General features: G+C 28.6%; 1 protein-coding gene and 1 pseudogene across 6 annotated transcripts in view; one reads left to right on the top strand and one right to left on the bottom strand.

Moving 5' to 3' along the window:
- Positions 1–17,775, bottom strand: part of LOC142322433 (uncharacterized) — an 88,628-nt gene that overhangs the window by 16,879 nt on the left and 53,974 nt on the right. The window lies entirely within an intron of this gene.
- Positions 6,368–12,333, top strand: LOC142320779 (protein toll-like; annotated as a pseudogene).

Genomic DNA, 17,775 nt, shown 5'->3' with positions numbered 1-17,775 from the left:
CAAAATGAAAAAAAAAATTTTTCATTTATCAAGAAACAAAAAAATAGTCCCACCGTAAAACTTTCATTAATTCCTCCACAAATATAGAAATAATCACACTTTTTCAATTTTCTTATTACCTATGTATTATATAATTATAAATAAATATTTTTATGTAAAGATGTGAAAAAAAATGATTCACAATTTCGGTTATTGTTTTTCAATAAAAAGTAATTATTTATCATTCATCAAATCATTTATCATAAAGATGCAAACTGAGCTTAAAATGATTGAATTGAAAAATGGATTACATAACTTGACCGACTAGGAAAGTTATGGAATTCACTGCTGGCTTTTTTAAACTATTATAAATGCGTTAATTTCAGTTAGGTGCATTTCATAATTTTATACAGAGTAAGTCAAGAGAAATACTCCTACCATTCGTGCCATTTATTGATTATTTGCATAACTTAATTTTTTAAATACCACACAGCTGTCCTCCACCATGTTTTAGTCTGTCCCACAGATTTTGCATTGCTGCTTTCATCCTTTTTTCTGAGATCGCTCCTATTTCTTCTTGTATGGAGGTATTGAGTTCATTAATTCTATTAGATCTGCTAATGAAACACTTTAGACTTCAGGTATCCCAGAGAAAATAGTCGCATACTGATGGCAGGCCTTTAGAACATGTTGGCCATACATCTCCTCTTCTGGAAATCACATGACCTGAAATATCTCACAAATCATCATCGTGGATGCTCTGGCAATATGATCAATTGCGTCACACTGCATTCAAGTCGATCATACAACAAGGCAGTTCAAGAGCAAGAAGATCTTGCAACATCACTAGATATCCGTTAGAATTGACTATCACCACTTGTAGTTCCTCTTTACAGAAATAATTCTCTATGATTCCAAAAGCTTGCCAGAGATCACCAGATGGTTACACATGGGCTGTTCAGAGGATGTATACGAAACTGTTAAGATTTTTATCAGACCGATAATGAAAATTTTGTTTGTTCACTCTGCCCGATAAATGAAAATGCACTTCATCACCCATCAGCAGGGCCATTTCACTGGTAAGCAAGTTAATAAATTTTGCACAATATGTCACCCAATTTTCTCATTTTTATCATACTCTATTAGATTTTGCACCATTATCATTTTATAAGGATAAAATTTCAAATCCTAGTGTAAAACAGTTTTATCAATGCTGTAGGATAAACGAAGGGCTACAGCATGCTTTCTGATTAGAAACATATTTGTTTATGAGTATGTATATATTCACAAACAACATACTGGCTTACAAAATAATACACAAACATCAATATGCTGACACAATCTTACTGTATGAAGTGAATGCAAAACATTAATAAAAATATAGCCAAAATATCCCGATAAAAAAACTCTTCGGTAACAAAAAATACAACATAAAATAAATAAAAATAAAAACAAACATAAACATTAAAAAATCACATTAACAAAGACTACGAGGAAATAGTTCATAAGTTTAAAAAAATTGGAATACAATATGGTTTTCAGAAGAAAAAGACAAATACAAACACCAATCACAGCATCCCTGCTATACATATACATATATATATATATATATATATATATTGAAAGTTCTGAAATGGTCAAATAGGACACAGTTTCAAACTAGGATACAATGAACAGTTAAAAGCCATCTATAGTAAACCCAGTCACTGTACTCAAACTACCTCAAACTCAACAATATTAATAAGAGCAGTAAGCTCTTATTAATGTGTATATAGCTATATTACATATACATAAAAATGAACAATATCTTAAATACATTGACACTGAATCACAAGGATCTCTATGGTAGCTATACTAGCCTCTGTACTAGATCATACAGATCCATATGATGGGCTAATATCAAACAGCGAGTTGGTGTTCTTTTTAAAACTTTAGGTTCTTAATAAGGCTGTATAGTGCATTGTACAATGATTAGTTTGTACTTTCTGCACTTAGTTTTTTCTACAATTTTTTTTATTTTTTAAAGATTTCACATCATTTATGAGAAACTTAAATAAGGTTTTTTCTCCACATTTCATTTATTCTAGATATTTTAACATCGCATTAAAACAAAGTCATTTATTTTTCTATTTTCTGCACTGGTTTCTTATGAAATGTTGAAATTTTTTTTTAAAGTACATTTATTTATTAAATTTAATTTCCCTATTTCTCCCTCTTACACTTTCACTGCCATCAGATCCTTTTATTATATTTACTTTTGCAATTACTTCTGGATTATACATTCAATATAATATGCTTTAAAATCATCATTGTAATTAACAATCTTTTGCAAAAATCTTCTACAGATTTATTTAACTACATTGATAATAATTCCATTTTTTCAATATAAATTCTTTATATAATTTTGTTTTTGATTCAGTTTCTATCTTATTGTTAAGTCTCCCCATTTTTTACGAACAGAAAAAAACAAAATTCCATAAGAAAAATATTTTCCAACAAACATAATGTAAATGTTACTAGATGTTAACGATTACTTGAACAAATGGTGGAAAAAAACACATTTCTTAAACATAAATGAAGGTATTTGAATTTCAATGGCCACACAGATGAGGCAAGATCCAGACTTACAGAAAGGACAAACTTACAGAAAGGTTCTTATGAGAAAATGATCACACATTATTACATTTTTAATGAGTTCTGACCATTAAGAAATATAAAGATGTTTTGTATTAGACCCTCGTTAATGAGATCCTTGAAAAAATTATTCAGGTTAATGAGTTAAATAAATGGGAAAACCACTGCACCAAATATTTTAACACGCTTTAACATAATAAAATATTCCATAACAAAAAACAATGTTGTATTAAATAAATAGAAAATTTGAATCTAGCATACTTTCCAATTACAACTTAAAAATCTCTGTCTAATTAAAAACATCTACCCATAATACATAATAAATGCCAAGAGAAAGAACAGCAACACCAGTCACTGAAGATGGTTGCAAGAATAATTGAAAGCATTAAGTTTTACAAACTAAGTAATTATTAAATTTGGAGTGGTTTATCATTTAACAGTTGATAATTAACATAAATGTGTATACAAATCATATTCATCATGAGACTGATTGCAAAGTAAACAAATATAGATAATAATGCCAAAATATGATTTTCTAAACAAATAATACTACTTCTGAGTTAAGCAGTCCGGTGAATAGCGTACATTCATTTTACAAAAAAAAGGAGTAATTAATTAGTTTCTTTATTATCTATCCCAGTTTTTCTTTTAAGTGAGACATATATAAACGACCTGATGTAAAAGATGCACCATTAGCAATATTTTGTACTCTGAGAGTACAATATTCACTGTAGTAAGTTCCTTAATGAACAGAATGAAAGTGTCATTTGTATGGCTTAATACTGCCTGCATTTTAGTAGACCTGGCATGCCTTTAAGCAATCACACATTTGGTTCAGAAAAATCATTGGGAAACAACTACCCTCCTCACTTTCCCAAGTTATACCTGAAGATGGCTACATGAATTTCAAGAATAACTTAAAATTCAAGTCAAGTCACCTACAACCATTATGGATATATCACTTAACATAACAGACATACAAATAACTTGTTACATGATAAATCCCCTGCAACAATGTAATATATCCAACAGATCACACATAACATATAATGTAAGTAGCACAATTCACCTGGCAACAAGTCTCAAAACTCTTTGCTGCAATACGATGTAATTGAATCTAAAGTAACAAAAAATTAGTAGTTTTTAATCATCACTTACTTTTCCCCACAGAAACCATAAATCTTGGTAATTAGAATGTAAGTTCACTACGTTATTTTTATCTGTAATATGTTGTTTTATGTTAATTCTACAATCCCTGGAACCCTGATTTTGATTTTCTTTTCTAAATTCATGATTTCTGATTTTACAAAGAACCTAACTTGAAGAAATATTAGAAACTCTTTTTGATTATATAGAACAATATAAACTTTTCTTATATTGACAAATTTTTTTTATATAAAATTTTTAGAAATGTCATTAAATAACTTTGAACTATTACAAACTTTTAAAATGCTTTGTGCTTTACTTAAATAAAATTTATTAATTAATATAGTCATTACATTTTTATTTTTATTTTAATGTTTTTCATTAAAAAAAAAGTTACAAATGTACATACATATTAATATAGAATAAAGCCTTATTAAGGAATCAAAATCAATAAAACTTAAGGAAAATTCCAAATTCAATTTGTTTGATTCAAAAAATCTAAAAAAAAACGTTTGATTTTTCATTTTTTATTCTAACAAAAGAACATCAAAAAATTGTTTTATTGGAAATATGAATATTTGAATGAAGCTCACCATCCAGATAAAAAATTATATTCATTAAGTACAGAAACTGAATATAACAGTTTTATGAGGAGAACCTTAGTTTAGATCGAAGAAAATTTAAATCTTCTGAGTTAGGTAATCAGATTAAAAAACTGCAGTTTATTTTTCATATTTTTTCTGTCTCAACCGCTTTACAGATTGAATCGATTGTCAAAATAATTCTTGTTTTTTAATTGTAATCATTATTACTCAGCCTTAAAAAAAAAATTTATCTTATCCGGTGACAGGAATATAAATTTACCAAATAACAATAATAAAATAAATAAGTATAAAATCCTACAGAATAGTCAGGGATAAAAATCACAAGTTAATATTACTTTGAGGCCAACATAAGTTTAAGATCATTTGCAGACTATTTGTTTAAAAGAGATAAGATAACCTTGTTTTAAATTACAACCAGAGCATTTAGACCATACGATAATTCTAAACAGTAAACAGAAAAATAAGTTACAATGTAAAGATAGATTTTAGTTGTTTTAATGATTTAATTAACGAAAAAGATTCTAGTTCTATAAATAAATAAAGGCCTATATCCATAAAAAAAAATAACATTAATAATGTTTTCATTATCAATAAACTGAATAAAGGAATTGAATATGCCAAAAATACTGCTAAGACTATTAAATTTCTGTAAAGCTAAGCCTTGGTCAGTTAAAAACATAACCCTACTTCTTTTTTTAACTAAGAAAGTGAATTAAATTAAAAGATAAATTATCCAGATGTCAATGTTTAAATAAGTATTACAAAAGATAAAACAAACTTAATACTTAAAATTTTTAGAACAGATTAAACAATAAACTGCGTATACAGAAAATATAAAATCAAAATGCTAAAGAATAAGGGTATGACAGATGAGCAGAGATAGTTATGAATCACCTAGTGAATTTTTTATTAGAGTTGGCAATAAAATAGATATACACTGAATGCAATATTGACATTACTAATTAAGCGACAGAAATAATCCTTTATAGATAATTAGATAAAACAATAAACTGTGAGCACACAAGTAGGCGCAATATAAAAAGTATTATTTTTCCTTAAAAGATCATAGAGTTGGTTGCTGATGTGGGGAAAGCAATATAGCTTTGGTAAATATCTTTTATTTAAATAGCGATTTATCAATTTTAATACTATTCAATAAAACAACAACTCACTTTAAAATGTAATTAGCGCTTATCGTACCAGGATAATGTGTTCTTAGCCAAATATTATAAAATGTATATAGTTAAGAATAAAACATTAGTAACTTGTTATAACATCAGTACTATTTAATGAAGATGATTTGAGAACTGAAATACTTCCTGTGTTGTAGAGGGCATTATTTGCTTTCTCATGGCTCCAATTTAACAGTCTTGTGTTAATTACCATCTGGTGGTTCATAAGGTTGTGGTTGTCACTACTATTATAAATATATTTCTCTGACTGAAGATCTTTCTATGTCATATTTTAATATTAATAAACTATTTTGTTATAAATTAACATATTTACGTTAAATTATAATTTTTTTTAGGCTAATGATCTTCATTTTCGCTCAATGAATTATGTAACAGTTGATTTATCATACAACAATATTTCAGTGATTGATCTTCAGCCGATGGAATTACTGGCACTTGCACAATATGAATCGAATTCATCAACTTCACACCATTACAAAACATTAGATAATCATAGTGCTAGAATTAATCTGATTGGAAATCCATTATTATGTGACAGTAGAAATTATCACCTTAAAAAGTTTTTTGAGGGAACTCTAACACCAGAAGCTAATATTATTTGATTGATATCATTTCAAATAATCAAATAACATGTTCTGGACCAAAGCAATTAGAAGGTTTGTACTGGAATATGGTGCCATCAAAACTTCTAACATGTAAATTAAGTCAAAATAATAAACGAATCTAGTACTAAATGTCCAAAAGAATGGAAATGTTTCTACCGCCCGCAAGAGGAAGGATTGATTATCGATTGCACTGAACTAAGGATAAAAACTTTCCCCTCGAAACTTTCTTCTTGGAATATTACAATTCTACACTAAATCATATAAAAATGTTAATCATACTGAGCTATATTTAGCAAAAAATTATTTATCATCACTGCCACTAGAATTAGATGAAGGTTTCAAGTATATCACGACTTTACCACTTCCCTCAAATAACATTTCACAAATAACTTTGACCGGCTTATCGCCTAATATAACAGTAAGTATCAGAATAAATTATTTTAAGTATAGCCATAATGATTGCACATTTAATAATAAATATTTTATTTAATGATTTTCACACTTGTTGACTATAAAATACAGTAATTAGACAAATTGTACTAAAATTGGTGTTATAAAGGAAGAAGAGGAAGTTGAGGAGGATGAAATGGGAGAAACAATACTGAGATCTGAATTTAAGAGAGCATTAAAAGATTTAAATGGCAGAAAGGCTCCTGGAATAGACGGAATACCTGTAGAATTACTGCGCAGTGCAGGTGAGGAAGCGATTGATAGATTATACAAGCTGGTGTGTAATATTTATGAAAAAGTTCCGTCAGACCTCAAAAAAAGCGTTATAGTCATGATGCCAAAGAAAGCAGGGGCAGATAAATGTGAAGAATACAGAATACAGTTTAACTAATTAGTTTAACTAGTCATGCATCAAAAATCTTAACTAGAATTCTATACAGAAGAATTGAGAGGAGAGTGGAAGAAGGGTTAGGAGAAGACCAATTTGGTTTAAGGAAAAGTATAGGGACAAGGGAAGCAATTTTAGGCCTCAGATTAATAGTAGAAGAAAGATTAAAGAAAAACAAACCAACATACTTGGCGTTTATAGACCTAGAAAAAGCATGCGATAACGTAGACTGGAATAAAATGTTCAGCATTTTAAAAAAATTATGGTTCAAATACAGGGATAGAAGAACAATTGCTAGCATGTACAGGAACCAAACAGCAACAGTAACAATTGAAGAACATAAGAAAGAAGCCGTAATAAGAAAGGGAGTCCGACAAGGATGTTCCCTGTCCCCGTTACTTTTTAATCTTTACATGGAACTAGCAGTTCATGATGTTAAAGAACAATTTAGATTCAGAGTAACAGTACAAGGTGAAAAGATAAAGATGCTGCGATTTGCTGATGATATAGTAATTCTAGCCGAGAGTAAAAAGAAGAAACAATGTACGGCATAGATGAAGTCCTACGCAACAACTATTGCGTGAAAATAAACAAATACAAAACAAACGTAATGAAATGTATTAGAAATAACAAAGATGTACCAATGAATGTGAAAATAGGAGGAGAAAAGATTATGGAGGTAGAAGAATTTTGTTATTTGGGAAGGAGAATTACTAAAGATGGACGAAGCAGGAGCGATATAAAAGGCGAAATAGCACAAGCGAAATGAGCCTTCAGTCAGAAATATAATTTGTTAACATCAAAAATTAATTTAAATGTCAGGAAAAAATTTTTGAAAGTGTATGTTTGGAGTGTCGCTTTATATGGAAGTGAAGCTTGGACAATCGGAATATCTTAGAAGAAAAGATTAGAAGCTTTTGAAATGCGGTGCTATAGGAGAATGTTAAAAATCAGATGGGTGGATAAAGTGACAAATGAAGAGGTATTGCGGCAAATAGATGAAGAAAGAAGCATTTGGAAAAATATAGTTAAAAGAAGAGACAGACTTATAGGCCACATACTAACGCATCCTGGAATAGTCGCTTTAATATTGGAAGGACAGGTAGAAGGAAAAAATTGTGTAGGCAGGCCACGTTTGGAATACGTAAACAAATTGTTAGGGATGTAGGATGTAGGGGGTATACTGAAATGAAACGACTAGCACTAGATAGGGAATCTTGGAGAGCCGCATAAAACCAGTCAAATGACTGAAGACAAAAAAAAAAATGGTATAAAACTACGTTTCTAAAAAAGTTAAGAAAAAAACTTGTCTAAGAAAAACGAAATACTTGTCTTCACTCCAAATAAAAGGCAATGTGAGAATCATAAAATTAAATTTTGAATAATTAAAAGCAATTAAGTTGAGAGAAATTAGAAATTTTGTATAAAATGAAAGCTGTTTAGAAAGAAAATAACATTTACACTTGTTGGTTATGCTTCCACCAATGAGATAATTCAATTACTTCCCGTTTAGCTCAACAATATAATATTTTAATACAATACAATATAATTTTAATATTTATTGAAAATATAAAAAAATTTGGCCAAACATGAATTGTAATTAAATTTTAACGCAAGAAAAATTCACACTATAAAAATTTATATAGGTAAAGTATATGGTGATAAGAATATTTATAAATAAAATGTGAGAATTAATAAAACATATTCAATAAAGCTACACTGAAATTTATCAGACTGAAAAGAGATTGTTTTGAATGATCTTTTCTTGTATTAAAGAACTGAAGCAAGAAATCAACACTGAAATTTTGTAAGGTTAGACAAATCATTACTGATGAAATATGAAGGTCATCTCATTCATTAGATTTCAAAATTTCACATATACATAATTTTTATTGAACATTATCGGTACAATAAGTTTTGTATGATGACTTTCCCTGATCAATGAATGAGGAAAACAAAGGGTGGATTAGCCTTGACATTTCTTGACTGATATAACCAAGAGGGAATAAATTTCTTAATCGTACTGTCGGTGGTAATCGACACAGATTTGTCATAAAACTTCTGAAAATAAACACTGGATATTGAATATGTATCATTCAGCTACTTCAAAACCAAACATTAAGGTAAATTTACACAAAAAAAAAATTATAATGGATATTTTCTGAGGCCAGAAATGTAAGAAGTCTTTCCTGAAACTATCACAATAATTACAGTTACTAAAAATACTTAATAAAAACAAAACTTTATTTGAAAACAGAATGTGATGAAATAGAGAAAGATGGTAACAGGGGATGTTTTTTCATAGTTTGATCTGATTTACATAAAACTTGATCAAAATATTGCATATGAGAACAGAATCGACTCATCAGTATAAAATTCAGGTGACGATAATGCCGAAGCATTTTTCACCCAGAAAAAAGTCAAATAAAAAAATAACCATTATAAAATGAAGTAGAGTCAGTTATAGTCTCTAAACATTAAGAACCAATAGATTTGGGATCGTATCACCTTATCAGTAATTAAAAATTACACAAATTCATAATGAACCCTTATATTTAATAAATATTTCCTTTAGTCTGGAGAAATATTTTATAACAGTATATTGAAATTTACTGAATTTCATGAAAATGTACTTAAAATAAAAATTGAATTCTTACATTAGTTAATGTAGGAAATCAAAGGTACTGGACTAAAACTTCAAATTAAGAAAAGACACCATCATTTTTACTGGACTGAATAAATTAACTGCAATTATTTATTCGGGTATAAGTTGGAATAAGATTATGTAAAAAAAAAAACTAGCTGGTCAGGGCTCACTTTTCTTACCCAATCGTCTAGCCAGGACCCCCAATGTGCTTCGATATCCTCATGCTTGCGAGAATAATACTGATAAATAAAACTTAAACCTCGTTCAGTTTACAAAAAAATATCATTATATGGTAGGTAAATTTCTTCAAAGCACAGTTTAGTCAGTACAGGACCCAAAACTCTGAGCGATTTGAAGAGTGTGGGTTTCAAAATAGTCAGCCTTCATCTTAAAAATAGTAGTTATATCCATCCATACTTAGTCTGGTTCTTAGTATTACCCTACAAACACCACTAGGAGGTTATCATATTTTGTTTCTTATTTTTCTTAAGTGTTTTTTGGCCAAGTAACTGGAGGCAGGTGCAGCCAGCTGGGTCGCACTACAGTAACCGTGGCTATTGGTTGAGCTACCAATAGTACACGAACAAATCCCTTACAAAATCAAAAATAAAAAAAACACAAAAAATGATCTTTAGAAATTATCTGAAGAATAATTGCAAGCCCAAATCTACTATTATAATATATTGTCTAATCAGAAATGGGAAAAATTTGGAATCATTTTTCAAAATTTTTTAACTTTCTTCATCCCTTTGCAAAAAATCTAAAAATTGGTTTTTAGATATTCACATGAAGATTATTACACACACACACATAAGTTCACGTGCCAAAAATCAAGTTGATATCTTCATTTGTTACTGAGAAATTAAAAAAATAGTAAAAATTTCATTGTACTCCATTTTAACCCTTTAAACCCAGAATTAAAAAAAATCCTTTCTTAATGTGCACTTACACAGTATAAAAAAAACTTGAATACAATTTTTCATTAATTTATCTTCACTAGTTTTTGTTGGGCATTGATAAATCAGTTATCAGTCAAGTCAGTCAATCACGACAAGCTGCTTTATAGGTACAGTTTTTCAAAATTTATAGCTGGCTTAGACATGAACCCCAAGCCTATGGCACATATGGAGAGTTCAAATAGAAACATACACTGCCTAGAAATATCTCTTTTCCAAAGAAATTTAACAAGGCAGCAAAATACACCGGTTTAAAGTATAAAGATGATTTCATAAAAGGTTGAGATCCTAATTTATCCCCACCGGTAAACATTTTTATCGAGTACACAATCAATTATACAAAATGGTTAGCCAAAATCAGCAGAAATCATAAGTCAGTGCACGCATAGGAAGTTTTATAAATGTAAAATGATTTTACATTAGTAAAACGTAGAATCTCCTAAAATGGTCACAAACTGACCACTAAAAACCGAACTTTAATGTCCTTTGTGGATGACTTCTAGTAAGTATATGTTTTTTTTTATAAAGAATAATTTTAAAAATTATTTAAAAATCACAAAATATATCTTTTGAAAATAACTAAGATTTATAGCGATATATAATTCATTTGATTAACTTAATTTTTATTAAATGACTTCTTAATTTACAAGATTTTTTCTGTCTTAATATCTTTTAAATATGATTATTAATCTGTCTATTGTTTTTATATTTCAGATCGACAATCTGAATAATGTAACTTGCTTGGGAGGAAAATCTATATCAGAATTAACAGTAAATGAAATTTGTCCCACATCTACAGCAGGCGTAATAATTATTATTAGCATTCTTGGGCTCATAGTAGGTCTTCTTATAGCTCTCTACTATCGATATAATCAAGAAATAAAAGTTTGGCTTTATGCACATCAGATGTTTCTTTGGCTTGTTACTGAAGATGAACTAGATCGTGATAAGCTGTATGATGGTTTCATAAGTTATTCTCACCGAGATGAAGATTTTGCGATAAAACATTTGGTTCCAGGGCTGGAGAATGGCACCCCTAAATTTAAGTTACATTTACATTATAGAGATTGGATTATAGGTGATTATATACCAAGTCAAATAGCACGGTCAGTTGAATATTCACGTAGAACTATTGTTGTGTTGTCACCTAACTTTCTAGAAAGTGTTTGGGGGAAAATGGAATTCAAAACAGCACATTCCCAAGCGTTGAGTATGGGAAGAGCAAGAGTAATTGTCATACTTTACGGTGATGTTGGCCCGGCTGATAATTTAGATCCTGAACTTAAAGCATATGTATCAATGAGCACATACCTAAAATGGGGTGACCTTGGTTTTGGGATAAGCTTCGATTTACTTTACCTCATCCTACCGACTTATCAAAAGGAATATACCACCTCTTTTCCAAAGAAATTTAACAAGGCAGCAAAATATACCGGTACTAAGTATCGATAAAGATGATCTCATAAAAGATTCAGTTCCTAATTCATCCCCACCAGCAAACAGTTTCATTGACCAAACACCATCGTTTAAACAAAATGGTCAGAAATCATAAGTCAGTGCGCATAGTATTTAGTGTTTAGGTACCATAATTCTCAAATAAATTAAAAATAAGTAACGTACATCATTTAGAGAATGTTGCTCATATAGAGTTTAAAATCTAAGATAGGAATTAGATTAAACAACTTTTTAAGTTTTATTTATAGATGAACTTTAGGAATTTTAGATTTAATCATTTGTACAAATATAAACAAAAATAAAAGAAAGAAAAATTTTACTTAATGTTAGTTAGATCTAATTTATTACATATGTATAGTAATTTATTATTTAGTTCTGCAAGTCATAATTTTTAATATGATATATTTATGATAAGCCACGTTTTTAGTATAGGCATAAAGTATACTTTTTTAAATTTTATATTGTCAATCTGCTAATGGATAAATTAAACCTGACTATAAGTTAAAAATATGAGATATATTCTTGTAATTTGCAACTAAAATTTATTTTAAGACTGATTTTAAAATAATAATTGTCTATGTAAGTAATAAAATACGATAAGCTCATTTTAGAACTTAAATGATACATAATTGTAAAATTTCTAATAAAATTGCTATCAATATTTCATTTTTTATTCTTTAATCAATTATTACAAGCCATAGAGAAAGGGTGACATAAAGCAGAAAAATTAACCTTGTAAAACTAATGCTGACTCCAAATATCTGGGATCGTTTGCTTAGCAGAAATAAAATATTACAACCTTTATGTATCTGATTTATCAAACTATGAGTCCTGGGGCAGCACCCAGAAAAAATATTATTTTATCCCAGAAATCTCATTTCTTAATACTTAGATATTTCTTCTATTTAGGTAAAGAAACAACACATCTTTGGCAAAAAATTAATTACAATACTTTAGTAGTTGAAAAACTAAGCTTTTTTTCAAGTTTAATCCTGTCACAATTAACTAATTTCCATTGAACTGAATTCAAACATGTAATGTTTGAATATGTTTGTATAACAGGAAATTTAATTAAACATAATAATTAAATACTTTACTTACCAATCAAGTTAAACATTTGTATGTTTATATGTGAAATGTTTAAATACTTAATTAACACTGATACTATTATTATTATTATTAGTAATAGTATTTTAATTAGTTGATTGATATTAATTATCAGTAATAACTGTTACTTCTAGAAACAAATATGTGGCGGCCATTTAAAACTATCATTATTTTATATCTAAGAGCCCCTATTAATTAAATAATGCAATTATTCCTCACCATCATGTCTAAAAATCACACATCATTGTACTTTAAAGTACTCTTGCTTTATTAATACATAAGGAAATATGAATCTTTCAGTATCCACAGTGTATTCAGTTGAGGATAATGTAGCGGTTTGTTACATGAAGGTCACTAAGTGTAAAATAACTCATATTCTCTGACATCTTACTTGGGAGTATTGTACTGCAAATACTGCAGAATTACATACATTAAATCATTTATTTTCTGGAGAGCAGGAAATTCCTAATTTGTTTCTAGGAAACATCCTGAGGTCAATACTGCCTCTATTCAAATGCAGGCATGGAGGTTTCTGAAACCTGTGAAGATCTTAAAAAGCTTTTTCTCAATTTGAAGCCGGATAAGATAGGAATGGTTGATATGAATGAGAATATGAGAATGCTCGGTATCTTCACATTACTTACTACTATATGATAAATTTAATTCTAGAATATTACAATAATAAACATTTAACCCTCTTTTTAACATTGCTTTACAAATAAAACCATTTCCAGCCTGCAAATCTTTAATTTATTACTAATTTACATTAAGATTGAAAGCAATATATTATTTCCATCACCAAAAGCGATGGTGTGAATCATTTCCAGTATCTGTGCAATAGATAGATCTACTCTAACTATATGCTATATGACTATAATCAATAGTAATTATTTCACATAATATGAGCTAAATAAATGAATCCTTATACTATATTAATATTAAAGAAATATAAATTACTTAGCTCATGTAACTACAATTATATTTTTTTAAATTTAAGATTATTCAGCAACGTATTTTTTAGTTACAATAAAACAGTGATCACCTTGGTAGCCACCAATTTTCAGGTTGACATTTGTTATGTAAATCAATTAATTAAATCGTGACCAGTTCAAGAACACTGGTAACATGAATATAGAAAAGTAATGATTCATTAAACTGGATACAAACTGAATTTGGATGTGTCCTGCTACATCACTAATTAGTTATAACTTAATCCATGAAATAGACAAGTTGTTAGAATCGCTGCTAATTAATCATTATAAACATTTCATGTCGGAAGTCATTCAGAACTTTAACTACATAAGTAAATAAAGAATTTAATTATTAAGTTTACTTAGCAATTAGTTAAACTTCTTATCGTTCAAACATATGTGAACATACATACTTTTTCGATATTTAATTGTAATAGTAATATTATTATAATATACATCTGCTACACAAAATGGCAGTCCACTTCAACATTCCTTTAAAATAACACTTTCTATGTACGATCATGCAATCTTTTGTCTCAACTTTTCTATTTTTAAAAATTACAAATCACTTTTAGTAATACTACAATACATATTATTAGAATAAAAGAACTTAAGAAGCAGGCACGTGTAAATGTTATACTCTCAAAACCTTTTACTAGTCTTCAAATAAAAAATATATTTTCACTGTTTAATGTTACCAGAGATCTCAACTTAAATAATGAAGGAAATATTTTAACTTGGAACAAGTACTATTTATTGCAATTAAATCCCTGTCCGATGAAACTACGCTACAGTAGATGATTCTTTAAATGAAAATAACAAGGTATTACTACTACTAATTTATGTAAGGATGAAAGGTAAAGAGGAAAATGTTCCATATTTTTATATGATCAGTTTATTGATGAAAATGTCATTTTATGGTTATAAATTACAAAACCAATATGTTGCAATTTAAAAACACTGATGGTAATACTCAAAACTGGTAAGGAATGTAGGAAAAGACAATTGAGAGGGCGTCTTTTGCAATCTTTTGTGTGTTTTACACACAGCTAAAATCAGTAACGTTAAAAAGTAGTCAAGAAGGATAACTTTTTTTTTAGTTTTCCAGTTTTTGAAGACTAATCTCAGTAACAACTGTAGTTTTGGGAGTTTTAAAAAATGAAAAAGCGATTAAGAAATAAAATATCTACAACTCTATTTTTTATTACTATATTGAACAAAGCTTGAACCATATTGCCAATTATATAACTAGTGCTATGTTTTACAAATTATTTCTTTTTTAGTTTCTACAAAAGAAGATCAAGGTGATTCTATATTGCCAAGTCTGATCGGGTACAAGAATTCTTTGCTCTTGCAACGATTGTTTTTAAAAAGAACAGGCTGTAAATGCACAAGAACATGCAACAACAATGTCAGCAACAACCTCAATAAATTTAAGGAAATAAAATAAAAAAATTTTTAGCAATATTAATGATTGTTTTTTTTAAAGAAAATAGCTCTCTAATCTGAGTTACTGTTAATGAAATATTGATACATCACATAGCATCATAAAGTGTTATATAATTCATATTAATTTATTTTGAGTTAAATACACATTAAATATTTAACCCTTCGGGCTAGTCTAGCGGTTAGCTTGTCGCAAATCAGTTATTTATCAGCTGACTTTTTAAAGTTGATGGTTCTGAGGTTCAAATTCTGGTAAAAGATAGGTGATTTTATGTGAAGTTGAATATTAGACAGCGGATACCGGTGCACTTTAGTGGTTAGGGTTCAATTAACCACATGTCTCAGGAATTGTCAGCCTGAGTCTGTAACAAGACTGCACCTAATTTACATGTCATACATATCATCCTCATCTCATCTCATTGGGCCTTTAAGGGGGTTGCTTATTGATGTTCATCACTAGTTGAATAGATTGCAACATGCACATTAAGGGAAAAAATTAGATATTCAACAAAACAATTATTGATCTAGAAACTAAAGTAAAAAATGATAAATTTTATAATTTCTTTTGTATCATGATAAAAAAACAAATTAATTAATCAAAATATTGCACGATTTTATTACTAAATAGTAAATCAGAAAAATTATGTAATTTAATTTTACATTGAATAAAATTTCATAATTCCATTAAAACGTTTTTTTTTTTTTATTATATAAAGATTTTCTTTACTCATAGAAAGAAAAAAAATTAAAGAATGCCAGTTATAACTAAAATTTCACTAATTAATTATATTAATGAAAAACTGAAACAACTTACTGTAGATAAAGGGCATAAATACTGTTATTAATTTAATTTGAATTATTATAATTTATTAAAACCGACTAAAAATTATTTATAAATAAGTAATAGAAATTACATGCTTCTTTCAGCAAAAACAAAACTTGCAGACAAAGAGGAATTATGAATAATGTCCAAATGAACTACTTCAATTTTAGAGAATGTGTTAACATACACTGATCACATCCCTAGCAATGTGCTGTTTTTTAGATGGTGCTAAGAAATCTAATCTATTAGAATAAGTTATTTCTCCAATAAATAAAATACTGGGATAAACAACAGTGAGCAATACATTATATATATATATGTAAAAACCACTGAATTTAATCAGTAAGTTTTAATTTAATTTCCAAAATGAAAATTTCAGGTACTTCGTATTAACGCCACCGCAGCTACAGCTTTATTTTAAAGCAAAGTAGTCAATCGGATTTCGGTGGAAAATGAACAGTCTCTTTACTTATTTTATAAATATAATTTAACCAAACTTAGCCTTCGCTCGCTAACCTTGAATAATTAACACCGTAATTTTTTGAGTATTTATTTAATAAATTCAGTAATTATTGCAATTATTTATTATTTAAATAATCAAAACACTCCAGTTAATTAGTCAAGGTTAGCAAGCGAAGCGAGCATAGGTTAAGTTTGGTTAAATTATATAAATAACCATTTATTAAAATTAATAAAGAGACTGTTTTGAATCTATGTTAAACTCTATATCGGCCCATTTTCCACCGAAATCCGATTGACTAGTTTGTTTAAAGCTGTAGCTGTGGTGGCGTTAATACGTAAGTACCAAATTTCATAAATGTTAAAAATAAGATGGACTAGTAAAATACAAGATGATGGGTTTACGGCAAATTTGGGGCAGAATCCTGTAAAAAGAAAGGCAAGGATGGTAGGCCATATATTTAAAGCACCCAGTCATTGAATTTAATTCACAAAGGAAGTTCAGAAGGTACAGACAGCACAGAGATAGAGATTGAAATATATTAAACAGAAAATTGAGAATATACCACACGATAGGAATGCTTTGGCTAAGAGAGTCACAGATAGTAGAAAGTAATTAAGTGTATCGACCAATCAAATGATTGAAAATCTACAAAAAATCATAAGCCTGATGACTAACAAGTAATTTAACGAAATAAAAGTATTCAGAACTATCGCTATTAACATCCTCTCCTTAGGGAAACACGAGTTATTTTAATAACACACAATAGAATTACTTCAAAAACATACAACAAACAAATCAGGCATTTCAATTTCAGAGAATTATAATTCCTTATAGGCTAGATTATTTAGAGAAAGATCGCTTACCTTCGGTAACTATAACATAAACTACAACAGATGATTTTACGCTG

This window comes from Lycorma delicatula, chromosome 3, assembly GCF_047948215.1.
Source record: "Lycorma delicatula isolate Av1 chromosome 3, ASM4794821v1, whole genome shotgun sequence".
Taxonomy (NCBI): domain Eukaryota; kingdom Metazoa; phylum Arthropoda; class Insecta; order Hemiptera; family Fulgoridae; genus Lycorma; species Lycorma delicatula.
Note: the sequence above shows the minus strand (reverse complement) of the source record. Positions and strands in the feature narration are given on the sequence as shown.